Source organism: Dermacentor variabilis, chromosome 7 (assembly GCF_050947875.1).
Source record: "Dermacentor variabilis isolate Ectoservices chromosome 7, ASM5094787v1, whole genome shotgun sequence".
Classification (NCBI taxonomy): Eukaryota; Metazoa; Arthropoda; class Arachnida; order Ixodida; family Ixodidae; genus Dermacentor; species Dermacentor variabilis.
Window position 1 is genome coordinate 68,886,598 of NC_134574.1, and position 17,675 is coordinate 68,904,272.

The following is a 17,675-nucleotide window of genomic DNA, read 5'->3' on the forward strand; positions in this document are numbered from 1 at the left end:
AAGCTCGGATACTCGGACTATGGATACAGGAAAATGGAGCAGTAGGGCACACGATCGCAAATCTCCGGAAAACGGTTAACAGCGTGTCTAGGATGATAAACAGAGTAGCAAGAAACAGAAAAGGCTTCAAGCAGGAAGAGACGATAAGGCTTTTACAGGCATTTATCATAAGCCGTGTAACCTTTGGCCTTCCTTTCCAAAAAGTATCAAACTCAGAGGAAACTAAAATAAGTGCCCTTATACCCACAGCTTATAAGGCGGCGCTTGGTCTACCAATTTGCACTAGCACGACCCTTTTTAATGCAATGGGTATTAGCAACACATTTGAAGAACTCGTGGCTGCAACACTGATTGCATAACGAGAAAGGCTCAATTCCACGGAGCAAGGTCGAATACTTCTCCGTCGATTAGGGTATCCACTCAGACCGGCATATTGTAACGACCAAACAGAACTCCTCCCACCGAACATACGAGCAAAGATCTCTGTGTCCCCAATCCCTAAAAACATGAGCGAGAAATACCACAGACAATGGCGCCTTGCACGGGCCAGGACAGTCGAACGCAGGTTCGGTAGAAATCCGGAGGTTTATTACAAGGACGCGTGCAAACAGGATAGCAAAACTTTCACTGTGGTAGCCACAAACGCACAAACTACTATTTCCGCAACAGTCAGAACAGGGTCGGTGGCCACAGCAGAGGCTACTGCGGTGGCTCTGGCTATACGTGACGCTTAAAATAGAGCGCATTCTTCGTTAATACTAACCGACTCGCAGTCGGCATGTCGCCTTTTCATGGCAGGCACCCTGCCCAAACTCACCATCAAAATCCTAGGAAGAAATCTCACGGAACACCACGCTATTACGTGGTGTCCGGCGCACGCCGGAGTGAGGGCTAACGAGAGGGCGGACCGCCTCGCTCGAGAATATAGCACCCGAGCGACGGAACGCACTCTCGTAGAATCTCCGATCACAGCAAAATATATCTTGGAGGCACAGAGACGAGGAAGGCAACGGTATAGCTTTCCAGACACATCCTTTGACTCAGCGCAAATGCGGGACTGGCGCCGACTAGGAACCCGTACTACCTACACCTGCTCCTACTACACCACATACACCCCACCCGGTATCCCAACACTTGCCCTTGGTGCGGAGGGCGGCCATCTCTTGACCATATCACATGGTCGTGCCAGAGTCGGCCACAAGAAATCCAATCACCCCTTATGGGGCAAAACTCCAACAGTAGGCAGTGGGAGGTGTGGCTAGCCAGCACGGTGCGGGAGGACCAATTGGCCCTTCTCGACCAAGCCCGGCGTGCCGCGATCGCCAGTGGGGCCCTGGACTGAGGGACCCACCCACTGGACCTGAATGTGATTTTTTAAATAAAAGTTTTATACTACTACTACTAGATACCTGCGAAGAAAGAACGCAAATTTTGAGGCATAAAACTGGATGCGATACTAACCTTCCTACCACAAAGAACATTTCAAAGTGATATGCTTAAGCACAAGGAACCTACTGAAAATTTTAACGCACGAAGGATGGGGCAGTGACAGGAAATGTTTAATGAACTTCTACAAGAGCCTCATCTGATCGCGATTTTATTGTGGAGCCGTGGCGTACCGCTCAGCCGTGCCAAGCGCGTCAATAATGCGAGATCTCGTCCACCATCTAGGTATGCCTCGCCACTGGCGCGTTTAGAACAAGTCCTATTGAAAGTCCAGACGTAGAATCGAATGAGTGGTCACTCAATCTGTAAAGAACATACATTAGCCTCTCATGCCTTCCGAATGTTTATTGCAACGGCGATCACCTTTGTTACACTACAGTTAACGATATGACGTGTGCTACACTTTTTCACAATCGGCCCTCTGTGTGACAGCCTTTCTCGCTGCGTGTGAGGGAACTTGGCGAAGTAATGGATATCCCACTTCCAGAACAACGAGTAATGCCTCCAGCAAAGCTGTTACCACCTTGGGATTCGCAGGTGGTACAATGTGCCATATCTTTTATAGAAGTCTCAAAGCGCACTTCAGAGATCGAAATACGAATGTATTTCTTGGAGCTTCAGTCGAAGTACTCCTGCTCTGAATACTACACTGACGCATGAAAGTCATATGCTGGTGTATCTTGCGCAGCAGTTGATCCATCCTTCTTGGAGTCAGATATTTTACGTCGCAAAATGTGTACCTTCATTACAGAGGTGTATGCTTCATTGTCCGCTGTTAAACACATCAACAAAACAAAGATAAAAGAAGCTGTTATATTCAATGACTCGTTAACTGTCGTAAGATCTATGATATACTTCACTAAACATAAAATCCAGTTCTTATTTATGTTTGCTCACTTCTTTGCACAATGCATCTATATAACCAGCAAATCACAATATGCTGAGTACCTGGACATAGAGGTATCGAGGGGACTATGCTTGCAGAGCAAAGCGCCACAGCGATGGCCACTAAAGCCACCAACTTCTCTGTAGCTGTCCCTGCCATAGACTTGAAACCTCTCTTGCTGAAAAAGCTGACGAGCTATTGGCAACGCTAATGGGACACTGATACGTTCAATAGGCTGCACGTCACTAAACCATTGTTGGGGAACTGGCTACCCGCATCAAAAATAAGATGAATTGAGGTCCCCATCTTTCGAGTGAAAATTGGACACTCGTATGGTACATATTCGTACTTGCTGAGTGGTGACGCGCCACATGCCTGTGGTAAATGTGGCGAGACGCTGACGCTCCTGCACGTGTTGCTGGAATGTGGTGAATTAGAGGCTCTCAGAAAAAATGAACGCTTCCGTTTACCACGCCATCAACAAGTTCGATTACATTCAGCAATGTTTATTAGCATGGCCCGCTCTTTGATCTTAAATCAACCTTAACTTTTTAAAGGATGCACGCATACTGGCGGTTATACACCCAAATTATTCGTAGCAGAGCCTCTTATCAGAGGCTTCAGCTGCAACAATAGCATTTAGAGCATGTGCCTCCCGGTTCGTGCGCTCAAGTACCCGGGTAAGGCTGTAGCGATATTTCCTTACTTCTGTATTTTTATCTTCAGCTCACTTTGCAACATATATTTTCTTATCGTAGAATATCTCGCCTGTCATTGTTATGATTTTAGCACGTTTATGTATTACGCGCTTACAGAGTGACTGACTTAGACTCCTTACAGCCATGGCACATCCAAGATTTCATAAACCAGTGATTCATTGTATTATGCGTTTGACGCTTTTTCACCACAAGTGGCCGTTGTGGCATTAAGTACCAAAGATATTCAGACAACCAAAGATATTTTTTTCCTGCCGCACTAGAAAAAACGATGATTTTCTTCAAGTACTCTGCCAAGTACGTGAAGTACAGGAAATTAAATTTATCCAAGCCCAGATGTATCCTGGATGTGCCAAGTTTTTGCTGAAAACTGCACGTTATATATTTTTGTTCATTCTTGTCAATAACCAAATATTGGACGTCGCGCAATCGAGCACACATCTCCTTCTCTAGCACGGCCATGGCTGCGCATGGCTATCCGCACGGCTGAGCACATACGCGGCCCGCGCGCCCTATATTGTAAGGGAGCGGTGGTGGGTGCAAAGACTAAGGATGAGTCGAGATGGCTGCTGGCTCCACGCGCGCCTTGTTCACGCACTCGTAGTGTGGCGGTCGTGTAATCTCGAGGTTCTGAGATGTGGTGAAGCGAGAGGCCGCACGACGCGTTCACTTCCCGCCAGCTAACGCCAGCCTCGTGACAGCGACTGTTCGTGATCCTCGAGTGAGATCTCTTCTTGTTTACTTGTAGTCACGTGAAAACATGCTTGCTCATTTAATCAGCAAGTGAGTGTTCACTGTTCTTTATTCGGCTGCTAAAGCTATCAAACTTACTTCGTGCAGTTGTCTCACGCATTGTTGTCGCTATCGGTGCTTCGTCTTTCGGTAGATACCGCGACATCTTGTCAAGCTGTCCTTGCACATTCTTGGCTGAGTCGCCTTTTTCAGCGCCTTTCTTTGACGTCGATTCGACCGGACTATACATGTTATTTGTTATTTAGCACCGGTCATTGACGACACGGTGTCCCACGTAACTTTGGCGAATCTTTAAAAATGTGCAAATTCCACGTAGCAGTATGAGAACAAGGTAGGGTTGTTTGTCGTCGCATGGAAATATTCAGATTATTTTTTTGCACTCCACCTAATTACATAATTAGGCTGAATTTATAATCAAATTCTTAAATATTATCAGTAAATGAAGAGTGACAATGCGAAAATTGTAGAGCAACATGAAAATTTCCCGATGCAGTTTTCTCTTGCGCAATACGTGCTACATAAAAGTGTTTTCCCGTGCCCGAAAGAAGCAGAGTGCCTCGAGCCGCTAGTTGCGCGGCAGTTTTGCTTGTATTCGAGGGCTTCTTTCACGCTTGGAAAAACACTCTTATGTCGCACGTATTGAGCGACAAAAAGCCGTATCGGGAGTTTTTCATGCTGCTCTACAATTTTCTCATTCACACTTTCCATTCATTTATGATATTTAAAAACTTGATTAATAATTGGGGCTAATGATATATTTAGGCGAAATGCAAAAAAAAATAATCTGACTACCTCCAAGTGACAGGAAACAATATTGCTACGGAACAGTATATGCGATCACGAAGAGGCGAGCAGTGTGAGGACGACGACGACTATTAGAGGCTAGCGCTGGCTGTTGCCTCTTGGCCAAGTGCGGCGTATTTCCTTCGATGGTGTTTCTGTGTCTGCTCTTATAGACACTGGGGCGCATTTGTCGGTAATGAGCGCTGACCTTTGTAACCAGCTGAAGAAAATAATCACGCCCGCCACGACGCCTGCTGTCCGTGTCGCCGATGGCGGAACAGCCCCCGTAATTGGTATGTGTGCCGCCCGCGTCTCCATCGCCGATCGCTCCACTATCGTGCTATTCACAGTCACCGCCCACTTTCCCTACGACATCATTCTCGGCTTAGACTCTCCGCACATTCTGCTCTCATCGATTGTTCCGCCAGTACTTTCCGCCTCGACCTGCCTGTTCTGGATCCCGCTGAAGCACACCCCAGTCGCCTCAGTTCCGTCGACTTCGTTCGCTTGCCACCTTCGGCATTGACTTATATTGACCTAGTGTCATCACCACCAGTCCCCGACGGTCACTACATCGCCGCTCCTATGCAAGGCGTCCTCCTTACACACGGGATCACAGTACCTCATACAGTTTTATCTATTACGGAGAATTGCGTCTGTCTGCCAGTGGTCAATTTTGGCTTGACGACACAAGTGCTGCCACGCGGCATTTGTATCTCTGGCTGTGGCCCTGGCCCAGCTTAGCTCATTCGAGGATCACTCAGTGGCTTCTATTGCAGTAGAGGACAATTCAGCCGATCCTCCTCTACCATCGCGGTGGGCAACTTGTACCATCGCCGTTTTACAGAAAATGATTGCGCCCGACATGCCGTCCGAGCACGCTCGTGAGCTCTACCGCGTTCTGTTTTCCTACCACGATATCTTTTACTTTAACGATCGGCCTTTGGCTCAAACTACAGCTCTTAAACATCGCATTAATACCGGCGATGCCCTTCCTATTCATCGCCGCCCGTATCGAGCGTCACCGGCTGAGCGTCAAGTTATTCACGCCGAAGTTCGCAGAATGCTTGCCAAGAACATTATTGAACCATCATGTAGTCCATGGGCGTCACCTGTTGTACTGGTAAAAAAGAAGGATGACTCATGGCGCTTTTGCGTGGATTATCGGCACCTTAACAGGGTTACCAAAAAGGACGTGTATCCCCTACCTCGGATTGATGACGCCCTTGACTGCCTCCACGGTGCTCGCTATTTCTCCTCTATTGACCTTCGCTCCCGCTACTGGCAGTTTGCCGTGGACGATCTCGACCGCGAGAAGACTGCTTTTGCAACATCCGACGGTCTTTATCAATTCAAAGTGTTGCCGTTCGGTCTATGTAACGCCCCCGCCACTTTTGAACGCATGATGGACTCCCTTCTTCACGGTTTCAAATGGCCAACGTGCCTGTGCTACTTGGCCCACGTTATAGTATTATCCCCAACGTTTGCTACGCACCTCGCGTGCTTCTCAGCAGTCCTGGACATTTTTCGTCGAGCCGGTCTGCAACTCAACGCATCGAAGTGCCAATTCGGCCGTCGCTAGATTACCGTCCTAGGAAATCTCGTTGACGCGAACGGAGTGCAACTGGACCCAGGCAACATCCATGCTGTTACGCACTTCCCTGTCCTGAAGTGTGTCAAGAATGTGCGCAGCTTCATCAGCCTTTTTTCGTACTTCCGCCGTTTTGTGAAAAATTTCGCGGCCATAGCACGAACACTAACCAAGCTTTTGAATAAAGACGCCCTTTTCTAGTGGGGCGATAACGAGGCCTCTGCATTCTCGCATCTAATCGGCCTTCTCACAAAGCCTCCCTTTCTGGCCCATTTCGATCCTTCTGCGCCTACCGAAGTCCGTACTGATGCCAGCGGTCAGGGAATTGGCGTATTACTGGCACAACGCCAACGCGGCCACGAACGTGTTATCGCTTACGGCAGAAGGCTCCTCTCACCCGCGGAGCTCTCAACTATTCCATCACTGAGCATGAGTGTCTGGCCCTAGTTTGGGCGATTGCGAAGTTCCGCCCATACATATATGGCCGACCCTTTTCCGTTGTCACCGACCATCACACGCTTTGCTGGTTATGCTAACTCAAAGATCCTACAGGAAGACTTGGTCTCTGGGCCTTATCCAAGATTATTCGTGTTCTGTCAACTACAAATCTGGCCGACTAGACAAGGACGCTGACTGCCTGTCTCGCTACCCGGTAGACGAGCCTGACGACGTCGACAGTAGTACCGCCAGCGGCATTTCCTCTGTGTCTGCCTTCCCTAACATCGCCGATGAGCAGTACCGAGACCTATCGCTGCGATCACTCATCGAGCGTCTGCGCTCTACACCTACTGACGCATCCGTTCGCCGATATGTCCTCCAGGGCAGCATTCTGTACCGAAGGAACTTCCTCCCTGACGGATCTGATCTTCTTCTTGTCGTGCCAAAACATCTACGAAAGACTGTGCTCTTTGAGATGCATGACGCACCCGCTGCACCACATCTTGGGGTAGCCCGCACGTACAACCGCGTCCGCCGCCGCTTCTATTGGCCTGGTCTCGCTCGCTCCGTTCGACACTATGTAGCTGCCTGTGATCCCTGCCAGCGTCGCAAAACACCTGCGGTGGTACCTGCCGGTCATCTCCAGCCGATCACCGTCCCTGTGGAACCGTTCTTTCGTGTTGGATTAAACCTCCTCGGTACCTTTCCCACGTCATCCTCTGCGAACAAAGGGGTAGCCGTCGTAACTGATTACCCCAACCGATACACTATCAAGCGGGCTGTCCCTACCAGTTGCGCCACTGACGTCGCGGACTTCCTCTTGCGTGACATTATCTTGCTTCATGGCACCCCGCGACAGCTGCTTACCGACCGTGGTCGTAACTTCCTCTCGAAAGTTATCGCCAACATTGTGCGTTCCTGCTCCATTCAACACAAGCTGACTGCCTCATACCATCCTCAAACCAATGACCAGACAGAGCGGTTAAACTGTACTCTTACCGGTATGCTGTCCAAGTACGTTTCCAAGGACCACCGCGACTGGGACATTGCCCTTCCTTACGTCACATTTGCGTATAATTCTTCCCGGCACGACACCACCGGATTTTCTCCATTTTATCTACTTTACGGTCGCGAACTGACTTTGCCCCTAGACCCGGCACTTCCTCCTGCTGCGATCTCAACAAGCGAGTATGCGCGCGACGCCATTGCCCTCGCCGACCATGCACGCCAGCTTGCCCGTACTCGACTGACGGCCTCGCAAACCACTCAGCAGTGTTACTACAACGCCCGCCACCATGGCGTACAGTTTTCGCCTGGGGCGCTCGTGCTCCTGTGGTCGCCCTCTCGTCACGTCGGACTTTCAGAGAAGCTCCTTTTGCAATACACAGGGCCCTACCACGTGCTGCGCCAGGTGACGCCTGTGACGTACAAAATTGTTCCTGTGAGTTCAACCTCGTCCTCTACTCTGGCATCTAGTGATGACATGCACGTCAGTAGGCTCAAGACCTACTGCACTGCTTCCGAGTCCGGCCTTTAGTCGCTCCGGGACGGCGCTTTTGCTGCCGGGGGTAGTGCTACGGAACAGTATTTGCGATCACGAAGAGGCGATCAGTGTGAAGACGACGACGACGATTAGAGGCTAGCGCATGCTGTTGCCTCTTGGCCAAGTGCGGCGTATTCCCTTGTAAATATACTTGTATAGAGCTTTTCGTCTGCGTTTTCCTAGGTAACACTATTGACGCATGTATTCTATGCAGGCGACGACGACGACGATGGGAGCACTAACGGACTCCGCCTAGTTGGTCAGAGTGAGATTGGGTGTTGACGAAGAATACGTGGCTCTGCTCTGTTTCTTTTTGAACAGATTGTCCAGTGGCTGGTTGCTTTTCTTGCAGTTTACAATTTTATTAGAGAGACAAAAAGAGTACCTTGCTGATTTTCTACAATTATCCATAGTTTCTATTACTTCACTTCTTTACGTTAAATTATTTTATCAAAATTCTTACCAATATTTTCATTACAAGTCTAATTACAGTTATATCGTCCCACGGTCCGCTATGCAAATCTAGTTTCTCTATACTTCTAACCTTACGGAAAACCGCCTGCTTTTTGGCCAATCCCCCATAATGGGTACGCGCCACTATCTGGGACACAAGACAAGAGAAGACAAGATTGTCCTGTTGTTCGTGAAGAACGTCTCCCTGTGTTCTGTCCGCGTTGTACTGCAACACTGGTGGAGGTGCTGGGTACTGACCGCGTCTGATGCGTCCGAGTCCTTCTGGGAGTCGTTCATCTAGCCCGGACGCACTGTCACCAGTTACGACACCCGTGCATCGCTTTAGTCGTCGACTGCTAGGCCTTGCCCCGGAGTTCTCCGCTCTTCAACCACCTCTCTCCAGGAGCTGCACACATCTCGCAATGACCGAAACCAGTCCACCGCAAGCACGCCAAACCAGTCGGTTTCCGAATCCACAACAGGTAACCGTTCTGCATCCGCTGGTTTCCGATCGCTATCGCAGTGCAGTCTTCGAAGACATTGAAGACTGGCTGCACAAGTATGAACGCGTCGCACAGATTAATCAGCGGACTGAGCAGCAAAAGCTCTCCCACGTCTGTTTCGCCCTTGACCACAGTGGCCGTACTTGGTTCGAGAACCGCGAGGGTAGCCTCACGAGCTGGCATGACTTTCGGCGGAGGATCACGGAAACTTTTGCGAGTGCCGACCGACGCAACCGCGCCCAGCAAATGGTAGAGCTAGGCGTGCAACAACCTAATGAGTCGGTCACAATGTTCGCCGAGGACATGGCCCGCCTCTTTCGTAGAGCCGACCCGAACATGACCGAAGATAGGAAGTTGCGCTACCTCATGCGAGGTGTAAAAGAGCAGTTGCTCGCGGGGCTTGTGCGCAATCCGCCAGTCGCTGTCGCTGAGTTTATCAAAGAGGCTACGGCTGTTTAGCAAGCCCTTCATCAAAGATGCAGGCAATACGATCGACTGTCCACCAGCACTACAATCAATGCCGCCGCAGTGACTGCCGAGTATCAGAACTACTTGCGTGAGTTGGTCAGAGAGCTCATCAGAGAGGAAATTCAAAAGATCATGACACCGACACTAGATAGATACGTCGCGTCAATCGCCGAAGAGGTGCGTGACGAAATCCGGCAGGCGTTCCCGGTAACCGTTCTTCAAGACCACCAGCCGCCCCTGAGTTACGCCGCCGCTTTCCGATGTCCACCACCGGTTGCAACCACATCGCCGCACCACCAACCTCCGACAGCCGCTCCTTGGTCGCCGCCACAAGAGGAGGCTTCGAAGCGCGCAGCCGTTATGCCGCTTCAGTAATACCGCCAGCCGTCGTTCGCCGCGTCTTGGTCACCGCCGCAAAACGACGCTACGGGACGGCCGCAACTTCGGAGAACCGACGTATGGCGCACTATCAATAGGCGGCCACTCTATTTTCACTGCGGAGGCGCCGGGCATATTTCGCGTCATTGCTGGCATCGTGACACATCATTTTGACCTCTTCTCCGTGGTCCTATGGTCGACGTGCAAATGACGACGCCATGCCACGCCGCGACGACGCTGCTTTTCAGGGACCCCCAATAGCCCACCCGAATGACGAATCTGTGCCCAATGATCGGTTCGATTTCGGCCGTCGGTCACGCTCTCCAATTCCTACACGTCAGATGGCTTCATCTACGGGACGTACTTTTGCGGAGCCCCGAGGACGAAGGTCGCCCAGCCCCCGTCGGGGAACTGAAGGCGGCGACCTCTGGGGGCAAGGTTGCAGGCCCGCCGCAAGACACTAAAAAGCCCCCAACATTCTCGCTGCAGAACGACGTGAAGCCGATAAACACTGAAGAAATTGTGAGCGCCGACATTGATGTTTTCGTGGATGGGCAGCCGGTGACAGCGTTAGTCGACGCTGGTGCCGACTTCTCTAAAATGAGTCAGGAACTCGTCCTCCGCCTGAAGAAAGTAAAGACGCCATGGACGGGACCTCACATAAGGACGGCAGGCGGCCAATTACTGATGCCTACTAGAATATGTACTGCTAGAGTTAACATCGGGGATTCTTCTTTTGTGGCCGCTTTCATCGTCCTTCCTGTATGCTGCAAATATTTGATTATTGAAATGGACTTCCTAAGAATATGGCGCCGTAATTAACATCCTGGACCGCATGGCGACTTTTATAAGAGCTCCGGTTTAGTCCATTGCTTATCGCTGCAACACAACTTATTTCGTCTAACAGAAGACGACATTGTCATCCGCCCTCGATCGTGTGCTCTTGTTTCGGTAGCATGTGACATACCGTATCGTTGCGAAGGAGTTGCCTACCAAATAACCACGTTGTTGTTTACTCACGGTATCTCGGTCGCACGAGGAATCGTGAATGTCAACGACGGGCGCACAAACCTGTTGCTAACAAATTTTAGCACAGAGCGATGGCACCTTCCCAAGGGCACGGCTGTGGCTTATTTTGATGCCGTTGCGGATGTTCGTGGATGCTGTTCACTACTCGAAGAAGCGCCTACGCAAGACCCAGCTCCTATACTTGACGTTAGCACTGCTTTGTCGCAGCACGAACGAGAGCGCCTTCTTACGCTATTGGCCAAGTTCAACGACTGCTTTGCGTCGACGTCCAGCTTTGGCCGGACGCCTCTAACAAAGCACCGAATAATTACAGAGGATACGGCAAGACCAATTCACCAAAATGCACATCGTGTGGCTGCCATACAACAACAAGTGACAAAAATGCTTGAAGATGACGTGATCCAACCATCAACGAGTCCCTGGGCATCTCCTGTAGTTCTGGTCAAGAAAAATGACGGCAGCTTACGTTTCTGTGTGGACTACCGAAAGCTAAATAAGGTGACAAAGAAACACGTATGCCCGCTTCCCCATATAGATGATTCACTCGACAGGCTTCGATAGGCACGTTACTTCTCTTCAATGGACTTAAAAAGCGGATATTGGCAAATCGAAGTAGACGCGTGAGATGGTGAAAAAAACTGCTTTCGTGACTCCAGACGGCCTATACGAATTTAAAATCTTGCTTTTCGGCTTGTGTTCTGCCCCTGCTACATTTCAAAGCCTCATGGATACTGTACTTTCGGGTCTGAAGTGGAAAATCTGCTCAGTTTATCTCAACGACGTCATCCGGTTCTCCGCAACGTTTGAAGAATACCTCGAACGGCTTGAAGCGGCTCTGCAGTCCATATGGTCCGCCGGCCTCACCCTGAAACCGCAGAAAAACCACTTTGGATTCGCGGAACGGCAGTTTCTCGGTCACGTCGTCAACCACACAGGTTTCCGGCCGGATCCTGAAAAAATTGCAGCCGTCGCACAGTTTCGAGTACCATCCGATAAAAAGGCTGTCATGCGCTTCCTCGGCCTCTGTGCCTATTACCGGCGGTTTGTTGCGGACTTTGCGCGCATTGCGTCGCCGTTAACTCGCCTGACGAGAGACGGCGTTGCTTTTGTATGAGGCGACGAAGAGCAAGGTGCATTCAACGACTTGCGGCCACGTCTCCAGACACCTCCGTTGCTTGCTCACTTTGATGAGACCGCTCCTACGTTGCTCCACACTGATGCCAGCAATGTTGGCTTGGGAGCTGTTCTTGTGCAGCGGCAAGACTAGACAGAAAGAGTGCTTGCCTATGCAAATAGAACACTCTCACGTACAGAGGCTAATTACTCCACAACTGAGAAAGAATGCTTCGCCGTGGTTTGGGCGGTTATGAAACTTCGCCCATATTTGCATGGCCGCCACTTCACAGGTATCAACGACCACATTCACTATGTTGGTTGAGGAACCTTAAAGATCCTTCTGGACGACTGGCGCGTTGGAGCCTAAGGCTGGAAGAGTTTTACATGGCTATCACGTACAAGTCGGGGAAACGACATACGGTTGCTGACTGCTTGTCTCGATTGCCGATAGAGTCACCTGCTCCGCCCGAAGAAAACTCAGCATTTCTTTGGGTTATGGACACATCCGCCATCGCGCAACAACAGCGGAACGACCCTGAGTTGCTTGAACTGATCAATTACTTGGAGGGAAGATCTGCAAAACCACCTAGAGTTTTCGCAAGAGGACAGTTGTCGTTTTGTTTACGGGCCAAGGTCCTTCAGAAAAAAACTTTTCTCTGACGGGTTCCCCCTATCTGCGTGTCATTCCTGCAGCTCTTCGTACGGAAGTACTTCAAGCTTGCCACAACGAGGTGACTTCTGGTCACTTAGGCTACACGCGAACATTAGCCAGAGTGCAGCAAAGGTGCTACTGGCCGAGACTTATCACCGCCGTGAAACATCACGTTTGTACTTGTCTCGAATGCCAGAGGCGCAAGTCCCCTCTGCTAAAACCAGCCGGCCTCCTACAACCCGTCCAGATCCCTCGAAGACCATTTGATCAAATCGGAACGGATATTTTGGGCCCACTGCCTACTTCTACTGCAGGAAATCGCTTTGTTGTCGTCGCAGCGGACTATCTCACACGTTACGCTGAAACAAAGGCAACCCAGAGCAGCACAGCAGCCGAGGTAGCGCGCTTTTTCATTGAGCATGTGGTGTTGCGACACGGTGCGCCAACCGTCGTAATAAGAGACCGAGGAACCGCATTTACGGTTGCACTTTTAGATCACGTCTTGCTACTAAGTGGAACGGCCCATCGAAAGTTAACCGCCTACCATTCACAAACCAATGGGTCAACAGAGCGCCTCAACAAAACCATTGAAGACATGCTATCAATGTACGTGGATGTCGAACATAAAAATTGGGACGACATCCTACCGTATATCACCTTTGCATATAAGACGGCGCAACAAGAGACGACGCGCATGACTCTGTTCACCCTTGTCCACGGACGAGATGTACGAAAGATGCTGGATGCGATGCTTCCACACGACTTTGACAACACTAATACGGACACCGATGTTTTTACGCAACGCGCAGAAGAAGCTCGGCAGCTCGCGCGCTCGCGGATCTGCCAGCAGCAAGACTACGACGCAGGCCGCTACGATGTTCACCGTAGAATAGTTACCTATGAAGTCGGTGACAGAGTATGGGTTTGGACACCCATACGGAAACGAGGCCTCTCCGAGAAACTGTTAAGGCGACACTTCGGACCATATCGGGTATTGCGGCGACTTAGTGATGTCACCTACGAGGTCGTTGCCGATAATCCCAACTGTACGCGGCGCCGCTCACACCGTCCTGAACTTGTGCACGTTGTCCACATGAAGCCGTATGTGAACGAATAACTATGCTAGCGGCCTTTACTTCCGCAACTGACATTTCTTGTCTAGCATCGGGACGATGCTCTCGTAGGGAGGGACAAATGACGCGTGTATTCTGTGCAGACGACGACGACGACGACGACGATGGGAGCACTAACGGACTCCGCCTAGTGGGTCAGAGTGAGATTGGGTGATGACGAAGAAGACGTGTCTCTGCTCTGTTTCTTTTTGAACAGATTGTCCTGTTGTTCGTGAAGAACGTCTCCCTGTGTTCTGACCGCTTTGTACCGCGACAATATTACCATGCTTCTGTCCAGCTAAGTGGCATTTGCATATTTTTATTATTTGGCTAAAGTTACGTGCGACACCCTGCATATGTATGCAGCTTCGTATTTTTGCCCAATGCACCTAAGTGCGAACGTAGATTATCAAAAAATCCACTGATTGTTCACGTTCGTCTTCGTAGAGAGGCGAGGATTCTATTTATTGGAGTCTTTGGCACTGATTTGCATGAAACGTGCTTCAGGTTATGCGGAACATCTGGCACCACGGCACCAAACTGAATAAGCTTCTTGATAGCTTTCGGAGAGGGATTATTCTGGCTTCAGGACAACTAGGCGAGTTTTTCGTCCTCGTCCGCCTTAAATATTGGTTTCATGAATGTGTTTCGATGTCCGTGCCGTTCGAGAGTTCCACGACGAAAAGCGTTTGCGCGAACTGCCACAGCAGTTGCTCAGGACTTTCACTAGTTATAGACCCTTTTCTCGAAGCAGTTTGTTGTAGAAGAACGAAGTGGCGCTTTCGTAGGTGCGCCGCACGTTGCCTCATCAAATGCGCATGAAAACGATACCACAACGGATTCTATATACTATATGCTATTATATGCTATACTGTGCGATCAGCTGTCGGAAATGCAATTTGATGTTCGCTAACGCACTGTGATCCACCACTGCGGCAAAATGTGGTTCGGTAGTGGGAAAAGGTGTGCACTATAGTTGACTGCAAAAGTAGTGACTGGTATACTAACAAATCGAATGAATCTTCGTGGCCAAGTCCATGGAGCGCTGCTACATCAGGACTGCCTGTTGTTGCCGACTGTTGGCGATGCTCGGCTTTCCTCGAGGATAAAAAAAATTAACTGTTCTTGCAGCGCTGCATTGCTAACGTCCAAAGAAAGGATTTCATCCCCGGAACGCCGGCAAGAGCGAGTTGCACTCGTTACGCAGTGATAAAGGGAGTAGCGCCACTTCTTGGCATACAGTAAATTTTTCGAACATAATTTGCACACATCCTTCCCTATTCGCAAGCAAACTTACTACCACTATATCACCAATGTATCAAGAACAAGTGAATGAGCTCTTTCCTGAATAAATGCACCGAAGCCTAGGTGACGAAGACTATACAGACTACACGCGAATGTTTGAATTAAGCTTACCGTGGCGTGATGGTCTACAGATTAAGAAAGTTACTATATATCGATGATACGACTTTGCTACAAGTTTTTAAAGACTGCACAACATCTACATTCCAAGCCCTGCGATGATGAAAAACAAATATATCGCAAGGAACCACAAGCGCGAGCGATTAAAGAGAAAATGAATGATGAGATAGCGACCATACCGACGAATGCTACTGAATCAGAAACATGACAAGTCGCTCCTTCAGTGTGCTTGCCAAATAGAAAAAATCAGTATTACCCGAAAGGCCAAGAATTGATTGCGATGGCGAATGAGTAGACAGCTATCTTAAGTAAGGATAGTAGTTTTATTGGCCGAGTAAAGTTGTAAACATAGGCATAGTAAGTAAATTAACAAGCATGGTGTCACGCGCGCACTAGCAAACATGAACACATCTCGCTCGATGACCGCAGATAGTCGCTGTCAAAACAGTGGAGGGAGGAATCGCGGCAACAGCAGTGAGCGAATTGACCTTCGTGCAATCCTCGCTACAACGCGAACGAAAAGTCGAAAGCACAGCGCGTACAAAGCTGCCGGCACTACGCGCGCTCTGGAAACATGCCAGATCGCGTTGAAGATAAAGCCCGCGCGGTCGCGCACTTTGGCCACGTCGCTGATTGCTTTCAGGATACGGCGCCCACACGGCCGCGCCAAGCAGCAGCCCCGGGAGAAGAACGCCCCCCGCCTCCTCCCTCGCCTCGCCCACGTGCCTAGCGTGCGAGAGAAGAGCGCGCGCTTCCACCCCGCCTTCCTCGTTCGCGCACGTGAGATTGAGCCGCATTCGCCGGCTCAAGCTCACACGGTCTCAGTCGCACATACAGCATACGGCGCGCGGCGACGATTTTATCGCCCTTGGACTTTTTACAGAACATCATGGCGACGGCGACGGCAGAAATGCGCCTGGAGTGTCCAAATAACGACAAGCAAAACACACTGATACTTATTTGATTCATAAGCGGAAAGTTTGTACTGCTTAGAACGCATTTCTAGCCCCGCTTTTACTGCTAGCGTTGTTTTGAAGATGTGTAATGGAGTCATGATAGCGTTTACCTGCCCTCTGAAGCTGTGGCCAAAACTTCGTCTCGTCCATCCAATCACCGTCGACGATATCCGCCGAAATAGATGTCTGCGTAGCCGGCCGGGTGCCAATCAAATTCATTGTAAACACGTATGCGACGGAGGCAGCTGAGGCAAGAATGGACTCGTCACCATGTGATCAAAAAAAAAAAATGGAGGCGCCCATGGGATCGCCGAGAAATAGGGGTAAACAAGGCGAACGTTCTCTACTTCGGCGAACGAGCGAACTCATTTATTGCGGAATCCAATAAAATCAAGCGCATCTAGCACGACATTGACAATGACATGTTTCAAATGTTACTCACAAAGAAACCGTTCATTGCAACAGAGCTGATAACTCTGCGTCCGAACAAAGAAGAGCAGTGGAGAGAGCCAACCTTGCCTCGTTGCCTTGTCTCGAAAGGCGAGCACGTCGTGGGCCTGACCGTTATGTCGTAGGGATCAACACTCCTGACGCAGATCATGACATTCGTGGGCGATCCAGTTGCCCTTCAATTCGCGCTTGTGCTTTTTGCTGGGCAGCGGATACAGCCATCAGCTGTTTCTTACCTGCCTTCCTTTAGACGGCATGGTATTGCAAAAGCGGTCGCCGAGGCTCTGCCAGTGTCCCGTCAGCAACATCTTCCAGCCGCTCCTGCAACCTACGCACACGTTGCTGCGAAGCTTTGCAGACATCCGGTCTTCACATTTCACGAATATCTGCAGGCGCCAGGTGAACCCCATGCTATGCGGGTGAGCCCCATCATCGCTGGTTCCTGGCATTACCACTGAGCGAGCGTCGCTTAGTTTATAAATTTGGATACAAATAGTGCGTGGCTGTTTTTACACTTCGGAAGGAATCTACTGAATATCCGGCACATTTTTTTGCAGAATTTTAAGTAGCAGCAGAGTTGCCCGAAATGGGATACATGATTTTTTTCTTATTCGCGTTATCAGAAATTCGAGCACTGCGAATGTAAATTTTCAAAACTGAAGATCTAAACGGCTGCGGTAATTTTTATTTCTGCCATCAAAGCCTTCGTTCTTTGATTAACAGAGTAGCTGCTTATGGATGCAATGAGATGTCGCAGCCTGGACCCCTCATTGAAATGTTGGATGGCTCGAAGATTAAACGCGTGCTATATCTAGCGATTTCGATAACTTACTAAAGGCGGCAGAACAATTCTATACTGACCTTTAAAATACTCAGAGTAGCCACGCAACCTTCGTTGGAAGTAGTGAAAAACAGTATAGAGAGGTTCCTTCTATATCTAGTGACGAATATAGAAGTACCTTGCGAGCCATATTCCTCAC